Raw genomic sequence first — 15,479 nt, 5'->3', positions numbered from 1 at the left:
CTATCCTATATTTGTTTTATTTTTTCCTTCATGTGATTGTTCTTTGGAGGTAATTCTTAAATGGTTTTCTAAATGGCCACCATGTTTCCACAAGTCTTTAAGTGGTACTTGGACAGCTGTGATAGGTCAAGAGAGGTGTAATTGTTTTGTATTTCAAGACTATCAGAAGACCACTGAGGTTCTTTCAACACTGATGCTGTTCAAATGCACAGTCTAGGACACTCTCAGGTCCAGATCTCTGGAGTATCTCTCTTTCAGAAGGGTAACTCCCTTTGAAATAATTTCCATTTTAAAAAGGGATGGTTTCCCTTTGATACAGAGATACAGATACTATCAATTATTATATTCTCAAATAAAATTTCAGTGTAGCTCACTGTGCTGGTTTAATGTAGTTTTTGGTTGGAAGGTGAGAATCCCTTTGAAATAATTTCCATTTTAAAAAGGGATGGTTTCCCTTTGATACAGAGATACAGATATTATCAATTATTATATTCTCAAATAAAATTTCAGTGTAGCTCACTGTGCTGGTTTAATGTAGTTTTTGGTTGGAAGGTGAGAATCCCAAAATGCATTTTCAGTAGCCAGCTCTGTCACAGATCATACCCCTGGATGCAGCATTAAGTAACTTAACTCTTTCTTAAATCTTTGGGCAAATTTAAGAGCATATCACTGCAGCCCTCAATCTTGGGAGTCTGTTATAAAAATGCAGTGTCCATGATATATGATATAATACCATGCAGTATGTGGTGTCTTTGCTGAACATCATATATTAAAAGCTGAGAGAGAAACAATGAAAGGCCAACCTGCTCTGTGTCAAGGGCACTGCTCCAGGATGACATCTGCTTGTGAGCTGATGGACAGCATTTTTCTCATACTAAAAAATTATCTTTGTGATCTGCAGATTGAGTGCCCTGTCCATGCATTTATTAATTATTTTAGACTTCCTTTCATCAAGTGAGTGGAAACCTTCACATGACCTCTGTTTGATGCTGTTCTTAGTGGAATCATTGTTGTAACTAGCATTCTGTTGCTTTGTCCCTGAGTACCCATATGGACCAGTCATCATGTTGAGGAATTATAGCACATCTTCAGTTTCCACATTGACTCTACAAGACGCTCATTATCATTTTCATTTTATAGGTGAGGAAACAGTCTTGGAGAGGTTAAGTATGTTGCTGCAGGTCACAGCTGGTGAGTGATAGAGTTGGGTCCAAAGCCAGGACTGTCTGCCTCCAGAGCTCACGCCCTCTCTATGAGACCTTGCCGCTTCTCAATTAGTCTTCCTTGTGCCGTCTTAGAGTTTGTCCTCCATGACTTTTCACTTGCAGTTTCTGAGCCAGCCCTTTGGAGAGTTTGATGAGTTAATTTCAAGTTTCCTCACCTGTGAGTTGAGGGAACTAAAAATTCTCTGAGTCTAGACTTCAAATTCCATTTATCTTGGAGTTTCTACCTCCTTAGCTCCTGGCCTCATTGGTGGCTGGCAGGTATTTGTTCATCTGGACTCTTGGTTGCACCTCTAACTCATGGGGTGACCTGAGGATGTCACTGAACCTGTTCATGTCTCTGGTTTTCCAAATATAAAATAGAGGTACATTAAGACTGACCTGCTTCTCCAAGGGCTTGCATGGGCTTGCTAATTAGGCACTGGACTGCATATTGAAACTATGAAACATATTAATTCAGTCGATTAACATTTATTGAGTGCCTGTAGTGTGCAGAACCCTGGGGCAAGAGGGGCAAGAGGAGGCATGGTGCATCCTGACCTGGATGCACTACTCTATACATTTCCTTCATTTTTGCACCCCCGTGCCATGCCACCCAACCTCTAAGAAAGACTTTATCTCCACCTGCATGTTTCTTTAATTTCTGTGTGTGCCAAGACTCACTCCTGAGTACTTTATCATCCTTGCCCACTCTACTTGTTTTGTGGTAAAACACGACATAGTCTCTTCTTGGCCTTTAGGCAATCCTGTTATAATTCAACCTGTTTTGAAAACGACTTCATACTGCTCTGCTAAGCTGGTCTCACTGGGCTTGAGTTGCCAAGGTCACATACAGATCTGCACTATTAGATTGGAGGAGCATACTTTTAATTTTGATTTTCAACATGGTAACTTACCTAACAGTGGGTCTTTCCACAGTAGGATCAGGATACTGACAATAGAACTTTCATGTGTTTGGGGCTCTCTGCCAGTGCTTCCATGAAACTGATACAGCATTCTTGTGATTCCCTGGGTCAGATCTTCCTTGGTCTCTCTGCATGCTGTGAACAAACCCAGGATCATGTCTATGCTGTCTGGAGCCAGCTCTCCAAAGGTTAAAATTTACCTTATTCTTTTGAACTAGTTTTCTTATATTTCCATTTCGGGATCTTTTAGTAGTAAGGCAGCATCTTGGAACTCTTGTTATGAACAGTTCTGGAGTTGATGGGTAGTTTTGCATGTGTGTACATTTGATTCTATTCTGTTTCTGTGTGGCCTACCAGAGGAAAAAGTCCATTGGCTGGCAGCCTGCATTAATTTCTATTATTTGGGTTGCATTGACTAATGTAGTTAATGTTTCAGATACTTCATTGTCTTAGGAGTGCAAGGGGCAGGTCTTCAAAGATTCTGTACCAAAGTGAAAGAGGCATAAATACTGTGTGGTGAGAAAAATGAGCAGCCCTGTGGGCCAGGAGCAAAACTACTGAAAAAAATTGGTGGCGGATTCATCAACTCTCTAGGAAAAGGGCAGTGCAGGTCTTTATGCTTCACGTCATCAAGTTTTTGCAGTGTCCACTTCATAAAGCATTTGGCTTGTGCTAGGTGTTGTTCAAAACATAATATCCAGTGACTTGAAGCAGTGGACTAAAGGAAGAAAAACCATTTTTGGCAGCACAGCAGCAGTTAAACATCCGGAAAAAAAAAAAAAAAAAAAAAAAAGAGAGAGAGAGAGAGAGATTACTGTTAAAATCATTTCTCTACTTATAGTATCATCTCTGGAAACCAACTTTCATCGGAAATAGGAAAATGGGATACATTTGTGAGATCAGTTCTCTTGTCTGTTGGGCTTTTTCTTTCAAGATCCTTTGACTATCAGAGCTCTATTATAAGGGACTCAAATACAGCCTTAAGGGCTTTGTCTTATCGATTAAGTTAATTCAACTGACAACATGTAGGTTTGAAATTAAAGCTGGTAGGGAGGGTTTTACAGGGGATCTATTAGTGTTTTCTGAGATTGCATCACTGTTTTAAAAAAGGTTTTTATGGGCCGGCCCGGTGGCGCACTGGATAGTGCGCCACTTGGGAAACGCGGCGGCGCTCCCGCCGAGGGTTCGGATCCCCCATACAGACCGGTTCCTGCTCACTGGCTGAGTGAGGCGCGGGAGCAACGCCGAGGGTTGTGATCCCATTGCCGGTCCCCGGTCCGGTATGGGGGCAACACTGAGGGTTGCGATCCGTTGCCAGACAAGGAAAAAGACAAAAGACACACACACACACACACAAAAAAAGGTTTTTATGGTGATGACTAACACGTCAGAAGGCCTAATATCACAGACAGCAATCCTAGTCCGTGTAGTTCAATAAGTTCATTAGCTGTGTTTTTTCACTGTGATTGTCTGAGACGCAGTTGTGCTTTAAGACTGGCCACTACTGAAATTCACCCTGCACAATAAGATTTCCTTTAGAAACATCATGGCTCCTCACCTTCTATTTCTAGCATTAACTTTGGAGGAGGTTTCAATCCTCTAGGAATGTCAGCCAAACTGACCTTCCCATAGGCCATGAATCCTGTTATTTATGGAATTGGTGATTCTATTCATTATTAAGTCACAGTAAGTCTGACTTCGTGCTAATTTTAGCTCTTCCCTCTTTTTACCAGGCAAGCCATCAAACGGCCTGTTTTGCATTTTAAGAAGAAAAAAAACCAAAAGTACTTAGATACAACCTTTTAAAATTCTTACTTAATCTAGAAAACTTGAGATTTTTCTTGGAAACATAGCAGGGAGGTCCATGATTGCTTATAAAATTATCACTCAATTGCATACACTTAAAAAATTTCCAGAATTAGAAGAAATACCATGACAAGTATTTTAAATTTTTAGTCAAAAATGTATCATAGGACCAAGGTGCTGCCATTCCTAGATGGCGCTTTCAGAATTTCTTTCAGGTTTGTTGCTTTAATTGAAGCAAGATGAAGAATTGGTAAAGCAACTCAATGTAAGTAGACAAAAATGCTATTAAATGTCAATTTTTTGAAGTTCTTAGCTTTGTGCTCTTTGATTTAAAAGAAGATTATAATCTCTAGCCTGGGTTAAATATCATGTGTGGAGCCGTATTTTCTTCAAATACAATTGCAAATATTGGTTTCTATAGTTTAGGCCCTTCAATATATTAAATCAAATAATTAAGGATGTGTGCAAAGATTTAGCTACAAGTTGATAGTATCAAAAAATTGGAAGCAACCTAAATGTCCACCATTAGGGGAATAATTAAATAAATAATGGCACATGGATGCAAAGGAATTCTTTTTTTTTTTTTTTTTAAAGATGACCGGTAAGGGGATCTTAACCCTTGACTTGGTGTTGTCAGCACCACGCTCAGCCAGTGAGCGAACCGGCCATCTGTATATGGGATCCGACCCCGGGGCCTTGGTGTTATCAGCACCGCGCTCTCCCGAGTGAGCCACGGGCCGGCCCTGCAAAGGAATTCTTTTTTTTTTTTTTTAAAGATGACCGGTAAGGGGATCTTAACCCTTGACTTGGTGTTGTCAGCACCACGCTCAGCCAGTGAGCGAACCGGCCATCTGTATATGGGATCCGACCCCGGGGCCTTGGTGTTATCAGCACCGCACTCTCCCGAGTGAGCCACGGGCCGGCCCTGCAAAGGAATTCTTATAGCTACTTTGAAAAGATGTTGTAGAGGAGTATTTAATGACATCATAAGACGATAAGACTTACTGAGTGAAAAATGCAGTTTACAAAACAGTATAGATGGCATTAGTTTTAAACCCTCTTTAGATCACACACCTCTTTGAGAATCTGAGTAAAAATGTACGTTTGCCTTGGATTTTTTATCTCTTCTCTTCTCTTTTCTCTGGCTACTGTTAGCAGATAGAAGCCCATTACTATTTTATCTCAGATGGTCTTTTCCAAGCTTTACTCTGGGAGGTTTACCTATAAAACTTGAATTTCTCCCCTTGTCTGCAAGTTAGGAAAATCATGTAATACTGAACTTTGGAACATTCCCCTGAATTTTATGTAAGCAAAAAAAGGCTTTATGCATAACTTGTTCAAGATGAGAGCTACTATTTGTTCAGATGCTTTTAATGTTCTTAGTGCTCATTTTTGATGGTCATTCATTCATTCTCACATGCAAAACACTCCACACAGAGCCTGTCATGTAGTAAACAAACATGTAAATGTTAGCTGTTATTTTCACTCATAGGCATTGATTTATCCATTCATGTCTTTATAACTACAACCTTGAACCTGGCTAGACAGTGATAACTAAGACACATGTGGTTCTGCTCTCCTACAGCTTCTTTATGTATATTGGAGGAAGCAGACATCAATCCACCACTAAAGAAAAAAATGGGGATAGTGCTACAAAGTAGAGATGGAGAGCACCATGAGAACATATGTTGGGGGCACCCAGACTCTTCTGGGGTATCAGGGAAGCTGAGACTCTAAGGGTGAATTGAAATTAGAATGGAAGTTAGAGGTGGATTGGATGGGAAGGGAAAGCATTCCAAGTAAAAGGAACAGAATGTGAGATGGGTCCTGAGTCAACACTTGACCTGGATTCCTGTAGGTTTTCCTTATTTAGAAAAGTTATACTCTTACTCATTGGCTGTTGAGAGTTGTAAGTATAACTCCTCCAAAGTGGACCTCATTCTGTTTTCAAGTTTGGTCTTCCTTAACTCTGTTTAGAAACTGAAAGTTTGGATGTCCACTGCAATGGTGGTGAGCTTCCCAACAGCTCCAAGTATATGTAGGATGTATTGTGGGAAGTGAGCCAGCAAGGGTTCAACTACAAATCTCAAATTTGAACATCTGTCTCTGAGCCCTAAATTGCCCTGGAAATTTAACAGTGTGTATTAGTCAGGGTTCTCCAGAGAGACAGAATTAACAGGATATGTTATAATTATATGAGAGGGATTTATTAAGGGAATTAGCTCACATGACTATGAAGTCCCATGATAGGCTGTCTATAAACTGGATGCTGGTAGCGTGGCTCAGTCCAAGTCCAAAGGCCTCAAAACCAGGGAAGCTGATGGTGTCCTTGGTGTAAGTTCTGGAACCCAAAAGCTGAAGAGTCTCAAGCTCTGATGTCCATGTACAGGAGAGAAGAGTGTATCCCAGCTCCAGTGGATCGAGAGAGAGCTTCACATCTTTCCTCTGTCTTTTGTTCTCTCCAGGCCCCCAGTGGATTGGATGGTTCCCACACAGGCCATTCAGACTCTCATACTAATCTCTGCTGGAAACACCCTCACGGACACACCTAAAAAGATAGCTTTACCAGGTTTCCCAGCATTCCTTCAACTAACGAAGCTGACATCTAGAATTAACTTTCACACAATGTTATCTCAAAATTGTGTTTGAAAAAAATAAAAAAGGTTCTGCCTGCCCCCATAATGTGTACAGATGATCTGAGTTGCTTCCTTTGAAGACTATTTGAACATAAAAATAAGTGCAAGCTCACTAGGAATAATAGCCGTGGTAGTTCTGTAGGTGCACTTGATTGCACTGGATCCTCTTACCAAGTTTCAGTTATATCAAATTTTACAGCAGGCTTGAGTCCATGAAACCAGACTTTTTAGAAGAGAAAGTTCAGTGTAAGTTCAGAGGCAATGGATGTGGCAAAACCATTTTGTAAGCCTGAAAGACTGACAGAAACATTGTTTTCCCATATTTAAGCATTATTAGCCTTTTAAAAGTACTTTGCATTTTTCTCCCTCTTCCTGCATAACGTCATGTAAGATAATATTGCAAACAAATACCCAGATGGATGCTGAATTATTTAGAAGAACAGGCTACTGATGATTGGAGAGAAGAAATAACAAAGCAAGAAAAAATAATGTTATTGAGACTGATAGAGTAAAAGGACATAAGCAAATGTGAGTGAACAACATCTCTAGAGATTTAAACCCACAGGAAAGCTGTGTGCTGTCACTTGGTTCATGTAGATCCTTACTTGAGAATAGAAACAACACCTGGGGAATTAACTGTACTGTATTATTTAACATTTTATTTATAACTTTTCAGCATTATTTAGTCACAGGCGTCTTCAGAATCAGGGTCACAGGCTCTGACAGCCATAATTTTTAAGAGAGATTTGTAGTACCTCTCCAATGTTTGACAATTTGGAATCTTCCAGTCCTTGCCTACTTACTTTTGTATTTTTACAACAGACTACGTCAGCAGTGGCAATTAGAAGATTTAGAAGCTCTATTCTAGTGTTCTTTCCAAAAGGAATATCTAAAGGCTGTTTGTTTCTAAGCACTTTATTGTTCTGTTTTTTCAGATGTGAATGGCCAAGATGGTATTTAGATTTTGGCCATGAGCCGACAGGAAATCTCTATGGCTATCACTGGGATTGTGGTACAAAATACCCAAAAATCTTATGAGGGGCCTTTCTCTTTTCAGAAAGTAATTCTGTGGTAGAGATGTGCTCCCTAAGCCTTTCTGATAAAACACACCTAATAAATTCCCCCAATTTCCAAGGACTGAATCTGATTTCCTTATCATCTGGCAAAACCATATTTAAATTAAATTATAGCTTTAAAATTAAAATATAGATAATTCTCTCTATACTCCTAAAAAGGTTTTACAAAGCACACAATGTACCTTGCAATGTATTTTCCCCCATGAAAGTAGGGACTTTTCATGAAGTCAGATTTTCCTTTTTTTCACTCTTTTTTACATCCCCAATGTCTAGAATAGTGCCTGGCATGGAGGAGGTGCTCCATAAATATGAATAAATAAACTTAAGCAATTAAAGTAAATAAGAATAGAAACAATCGTATAACCCATACATATAGACCTCAGTAGTCTGGGACCACAAAATCAAATGACATTTAATATCCACTTTATGACTTTCAGCCTCTGCTGGGCTCTACAGGAAGTTAACCCCCGTCAAATACCCCAGATATTTGTTGAGGTCCCCAGAGTGAGGGCTCATGTGTGCTTAGGAATAGGACTGATGGATTCTCTAGCCACGTTGCTGAGCTACCAGGCTAACTGAGCCTGCTGCTGCTAGCCCTCATGAAGCCACCACTTCTCCCCATCCCACCACAGCTAGACTGCCTGTGGCACTGGGGGAGAGGTTACTGTTTTCCTCTTTGCCACTCTGTCCCAAGCCTGCCACAAGCTCTGTCCTTAATTCCACATAGCACGGCTGAGACTAGGCTGCAGTTCTGGGAGAGACTTGATAGAAAATTTAGTACAGGGGACATATAACCTAGTGGAGATCTTAATGATTGCTTGTAAGGCAGGCCCAAGTCCAGCCTCATGGGGCTAGAGATACTCAAACTGTCTCCATGTGGCAAGGGACAGCTCATTCTTACTGCTGGGAATCCCTTGAGTGCCTGTTCACTGCTTGAAATCCAAGTCTGGAAGAGAAGGAAGAATCCCCATCCCCTGCTGAGCTCTAAGACTTTCCTCCCAAGTCCCCATTTCCTGTCCTAAGAGCTGTCATTTTTTGTTTTGTTTTGTTTGTTTGACTTTTTCAGTATTCAGTGAATACTCCTACTGACTGACAGTAGGAGTATTCACTCATTTTAAGGAAGTTGCCACCTACTATTAATAACCGCCCCTTCCCTAAAAGGAACAAAGTCAGCATATACATAACTTTAATCCAACTGAATTGCAAAATAAAACACCTAGTTTATTAGCTGCAAACCTGCAGTTAATGTACTTAAGTTTACTTAAGTTTACTTAAGGTTGTTCCATAACCTTCACAAAACACAGAGTGGGTATTTGCTTTACATTTGTGTAAGTTAACATCCCATTCCAGTTGGTTGATTTATTTTTTCCCCCCAAACAAAGGAAGGGTTTGCTCTAAGGATAAATTAGTGTCCCTACTTTTTTTTTGAGAAAAAAATATCTTTTGCAAATCTTAAATAAATGTTTTTCCAATTTCTAGTCTTTAATTTCTTAGGAATGATTTTCAGTCAGGACACCTCATTTCAATTAAAACAAGCTGGAACAGAAAAAGGACATTAGTGAAAAAACTGGTGATATCCAAAGTCTGTGGTTTATTTACTAGTTATACATCAGCGTTAATTTCTTTGTTTTGACAAATGTACCAAAGTTAAGTAAAATGTTAACATTAGGAGAAACTGGGTGAAGAGTAAACAGGAACTATCTGCACTATTTTATAACTTTTCTGTAAATCTAAAATTATTTCAAAGTAAAAAGCTTGTTAAAACACAAAACAAACTGGGATATAGATTTTCAGCAGCAGAATTGAACTAGCTATTACAGTTGATCAGTAAATTTAGCGCCAATCTTCTTAGAAACTAAAGCAGTCAGGGGAGTGGGTAGATTGTATGGTTCTTGTAAGAAAAAAAAAAAGATGTATTACATTCACCTGAAGATATGAAATTTTCCAGTTCAGGATTTCAGAAGGAATTTACTACATGGATGCTTATATAAGAAATCATGAGTAACTTAAAAGCTGATTTGTTCAACTATTGTTTAATAAAAGAAAACAAATGATCCTAAATAAATTTTTTAAATATTGGTTTTCAAAAATATCAAGTACATAACTTTTAAACTATCTTATCAATTTGGGGGGGGGCAGGGTGGGATGGGGCAAGGAGAGACAGTGATTATATGGCCCAAGTGTACGTGTATTACTTTCCAGTTATCTACAGAAGTTAGAAATGTAGATAGTCATGATTATTGTTTGGAGAACCTAAATGAATGAAACTAATATAATCTTCAGGCTGTGTCTCTTAACTAAAAGGTGTCACAACTTACTTTTAATCAAGGATGGGTGATAAACTCATGTTGATTCAAGGAGAACTGATAAATGGTAGAGATGGGCAATAAACACCCCCCCACACACAAACATGCATTAACTTAGGAACCTTATAGGTAGAGATCCTCCTTCTTCTACCTAAGATAGGCTACATGTTGATTCAAGGAGAACTGATAAATGGTAGAGATGGGCAATAAACACCCCCCCACACACACAAACATGCATTAACTTAGGAACCTTATAGGTAGAGATCCTCCTTCTTCTACCTAAGATAGGCTAATGAGGCCTGTAAGAAGAAAATTTATTTATTTATTTTTATCCCAAAGTAAATTTTTGAATCTGCTCAAATAATTGAACAAGCAAGTTCTGCACCAATTTGTATGTAACAGGTGATTTGGGCTGCAATGTTTTTTATAACTATTGCCAATCAACTACCCAAACTATAAACAGACAAACAAACATTTCAGTACGTTCCTGTAGAATATCTGCCTTTGAGTAAAACTGCATCCTGCAAATTCCTTACAAGGCTCAATAACCCCCATGTGGTGGGGAATACTAGCTGTCCACCAAAATCAATGCTTGCATTTCTCAGGCTCCTTTGGAGTAGACAAGGCTACGCAACTAAGCTCTCATCAATGGAATTTGGGAGAAACTGATATGGGCAACTTCTCCCTCATTTTCATAAGAGGAATCTCTGGCCTTGCACTGCCCTCTTTCCCTCCGGCATGGCTGGAAAAGACCTGTCTGCCAACCCTGAGCCAGTCCCCTCAGACTGAAACATGACAGGGGTGATCTTCTACATTCTATCTGAGTTAGCAGGTAGTCGGTTATAGCCACTTAGCCCACCTTGTCTAACATGCTTTCAAAAAAACGGGGATTCCGGCAAACTGTGTTGGGGAGTATGAATTGGACCTATGCTCTCCAGTCTGACCCTTAATTTCTGCCTTGGGACTCATAAAATCATGTGTGTCTGTGGGCACATGACTAATCCTGCAGCACAGATTCTAACCATGCACCCAGCCAGCTGTGTGGATTCAAAGTCCATCTCACTCGCCCAGGGCTGAACAGGGAGGAGAGGAGAAAGGTGGCCTTCCCTTGTGAGAGGCCCTTACTGGTCTTCCCATTATATGGAGATGTGAAGCACAGGAGTGAGCAAGAAAAATCTGAGCTAGATAGGCTGGAGCCTATTGCTCCTATTATAAGACTGGTAACCCACCACCCACAGGAGTGTGGCTCAATAAATGTCAAGCTCTGACCAACTGCAGCCGCCATTCCTTCCTTGAGGAGCAACAAGTAGATGGGAGAGGATTGGGAGGTTCTCTGTCTATCATTCCCCAAGCAGAGAAGACACTGGAAGTTCTATAGAAAAGGCCCGGGTGGGGATGTGTGTACTGACTGGGGGTGGTCGTGAGGGTAGTGAAAGTGTTCCCCCCACTCAAACTAATCGCCTATCAAATGTGCTTCCCAGGCTGATTTGTTGATGAGACTGTTTGGTAGCACCCACATCGATGTGAGAGAATGTTTGGCAAATATGACAATGTTGTTTTCACTGTTTGGTAACCCTGGCCTGTTCAGGCCACACCCTCTGGGAGAGAACATACAAGCATTGGGTAATAGATTCAGAGGCAATGAATCCCCATGCAGCAGAATCACAGCATAAGTGACCCACCCTGTCCCTTCCTGTGGGCACGGTCCTGGGTAACTCACAGACAGGTCCACCCTGACATTTGTGAAATCTGAGACAAAAGTATCAATGGAGTTATTTAAATGTTTTAAATCAAGCTAACAAATGATAAAATATGTGCTGTTCTTTGAACCACGAATTGGAATATTAAAAAACAACAGGAAAATTGTGTCTGAGCACTACTGCAAAGCAATACTTTTTTACGCAATCATCTCTCCCATTTATGCTCCTCTGAGAGGAAAGATTGGATAAGTTAATTGTCTTCTTTTCTTACCTAAGTGCATCAGCTGCTCAGATCCTACCCACCCTCTGAAGCAGCGTCCATCCCGAAGTGCACAGCAGCAAAACCCACAATCTCTGATGGTATCTGGATGCAAGGCAAGAGATGTGTTTCCTTGGGGCCTGAATAGAGTAAGTCAGTAGAACAGAGGTTTAGGGTTAGGGTCTCAGTGTGCCAGAGCTGCAACTCAGATCCTGAGTGACAAAGCTGTCCATGTGTTCCTTAAAGTATCCTCTTTTTTGTGTTTATGACATGTGGGGCCCTCCAAAGCATGGCCCCCTCTTGCCTGGCTCTGAGGGTAGTATGTCTTGCACATTCTCCTTGGAAGATTTCTTGCAGTCATAAATGGAGCCTCCCTGCTCTGCTGCCTGCAGACTTCATCTGCTGCTCTGACCGACGCTGAGCTTTCTCTGTAACGATTCTTTCATTAGCATCCCGAATGGACGGACTTACCTCTTCTATTTCCTGATAGCCCTTTCTCTGGAGAACATGGGACAATGGCCCCAGAGTTGGCTCAGAGGCTACTTAGGCAGCCTCTGGTGTATTATTATGTATTATCTGGTGTATTATCTAAAAGCATCCTTCCACACCAATAGCCCGCCAGGACACCCAGGCAGAATTCAGTCATCTGAATCTTCGACCCCTTCCCCAACTCCCCTTCAGTCCCAAAGTTTTCTTTTTCATTCTTTTCCCTCAGGGTTTACTGAATCCTCTGGCAAATAAACAAGGCTTCTGCTCTCCACCCTAGTAGCCAAATACCTGAGTTGTGCCTGCAGATTCGCACCCAACCAACCCCCACGTCCACAGTTTATGCCCAGCTGTACTTTCTAGCATTAATCAGATGACAGGTACAACTGCTTCATAGAGCTGCCCCTAGTCTCTGATGATAAACTCACAGCAGCACCAGGAAAGACGCCTGTCTCCCTATTCCCAGTGGTGGGGGGCATTCATCTATTCACCCAATGGCTGTGCCAAATAATTTACCCAGATGTTCAAAAGAAGGAGAGGGGCTAACATAAGCCCTGCTTTACACCATTTAAAATTGGGATTTCATCTGTCAGAAGACTATTCATACCCACTAGGTTTGGGCACGTGCATTTATACAGGATTTATAGAAATCTACACCATGATTATATAGATGGTTTTTGTTTATGGATCCAAAGGCTAACAAAAGACCTGTGGATATTGAGACAAAGACGACACTGTCCTCAACCACGCTTTGGTGATATGAGGCAGAATGCTGAGAGGATGAGAAGGGACACCTTTAACCTAAATCTAATGTTTAATATCATTAGACTGAGAGGCTTGGTCCTTGAGTATGTCGAGAAGAAAACCAATACTCAATTTTGAGAGAAAGGTAGCAGATTTGCCTCAAAAATTGGGGAGATGAGGCATCTCCTTTTTGGAGATGGGGTTGATTGCAGTTCAAGTCTCTCCTGAGAAATCCACATATATGTAATTAAGTAGGATGGTTCAGGTAGGATTGAGATCTAAATAGAATGCTACATTCCTGCATTGGCCATCTCTTGGTTCCTTTGTTTATGTATTTTGCCTGTAAAATATTAAGTGAGCAAAATAATCAATGAACTTGCCATGTTCCAGGCACTATATGAGGCTCTTTCCCAATATACTAGCTTATTTAATCTTTATCTGAAAGACAGATGCTTGTGTGCATCTTACAGATGACAGAGCTGAAGGTAGGAGAGGGTAAGTAACTTGCCAAAAAACTGATGACTAGCAAATCTCAAAGCTGGAATGTGAGCTCACAATTGTCTGATCCCATGGCCGTTTGCACTGGGCCGCACTACCTTCTACAGTATTTGCAAGTACACAAGAGCCTCGTGCCTTATGCACACAACAATGCTAAGGGCATTCAGGTCTGCAGTGGTCAAGGGAAGCTTCACTGCAAAGATGTCACTAGTAGGTGAGAGCTGTTGCCACTTGAAAACATAGAAATGAACTGAAAGAGGGTCCTGATATCAGGTAACACAGACAACAACCTATGAGAACAGAGAAACATCTGCTTCTCAGCTAAATGGCCAAGGTTAGTCTGGGTAGAAACTGCCCTGGATGGTGTCAGAATGCCAAATCCTATGCCATGTTGGCTTCACGTTCATCTGTAAAATTAGGCTGATTTTTTTTTTTAATTCAGGAATTCATAAAAGGTCTTTCATTTTTTTTTTCTATATAGGTATAGATTTGCCTGTGAGACAAAGTACTGGAAGGAACGTGATGCAACTGAGGAGTAGTTGTTTAACACAAGCCTGCTCCACCCTCCTGGCCAAACCAGAAATTTGAGTAGAACACTCCAGATCTGCCGAATCCATTTGTTTTTGGTGCCCACCCTTGATCCCCTGCATGTGGAGACAGCTGACCATCTGGGGTTCTCCGTGTAATGAGACATCTTACTTGTGAGTTTTATGTCAACAGGAAAGACATTATACAACTATACGTGTTCCACAACCTTTTCTATCAGTATTGAGCTAATTTTGTGGCATGAGATGCAGGGGATGAGGGTGTCACTTCTAAGATGAGAAACAGGACTGTGGGCCGGTCCCTTCAGGGGCTCCGCACACCTGTCTTGCTCTCCACATGTGACTCTGTATAGTTGGAAAGAATCAGTACTTTCACTGAGGTGTTTTTAGATAAATATTTCTTATGTCACCTCCAGGCTTTATATTTTTTCTGTGTTTCATTATATCACATGAATTAATCTTATTGAAGATGGGAGGTTCAAGGTAAGAGTTAAGAATCAGGATTAGGAAGCAACTGGGTCATGTCTGTCAAGTACGTTCTGGTGGTATGACCTTGGGCAAACCATTCAATTTTGATCATACTCTGAAAAATGGGGAGGTAATTCCTCCCATCCAGGATTGCTGAGAAGCTTAAATGTACAACAGTGTGAAAGCACTTAGAAAAATGTCTACCACATAGTAAATGCTCAAAAAGGGGTAGTTATTATTATTATTATTATTATTTTTTGTCTTTCATGTTTTTAGATTCTTTGTAGAAGAGTCATGACCTTTTTTTTTTTTTCTTCAGCAGGTACCCAACAAGATTGTTGATGGTGTCTGTGTCTATACCAGCACTTCCTAATCACTGATATAGGCCATGGAAGCAAAATATTCTTGTCTTTGGTGTATTTCTTTCCCCTGATTGTTTCTGGCTATTTCTCCTTTCTCCCCACCCCATCTCCTCCTTTATTCCAGTCCCCCCACTACCAGAATCAAGGTGGAGAATGTAGGGATGTTGCTACCAGTCTTCAGTATAATTTTAATTGAAAAACACTATTCCACATAATCCCATAATACTAGGTAGCTTCTGTTAACAAAAAAAGAATGATCTATTGTGTAGATCAGAAAACACATTGGGTGTGGGCTTGAGACTGCCTCTTCAGCAAAGGGTGCTGGGAGAACTGGATATCCATATGCAGGAGAATGAAACTAGACCCATTCCTCTTACCATATACTAAACTCAACTCAAAATGGATTAAGGATTTAAATATACACCCTGAAACAATAAAACTTATTAAAGAAAACATAGGAGAAAC

This window comes from Galeopterus variegatus, unplaced genomic scaffold, assembly GCF_000696425.1.
Source record: "Galeopterus variegatus unplaced genomic scaffold, G_variegatus-3.0.2 Scaffold1824, whole genome shotgun sequence".
NCBI lineage: Eukaryota > Metazoa > Chordata > Mammalia > Dermoptera > Cynocephalidae > Galeopterus > Galeopterus variegatus.
This window is presented reverse-complemented; position numbering follows the sequence as displayed.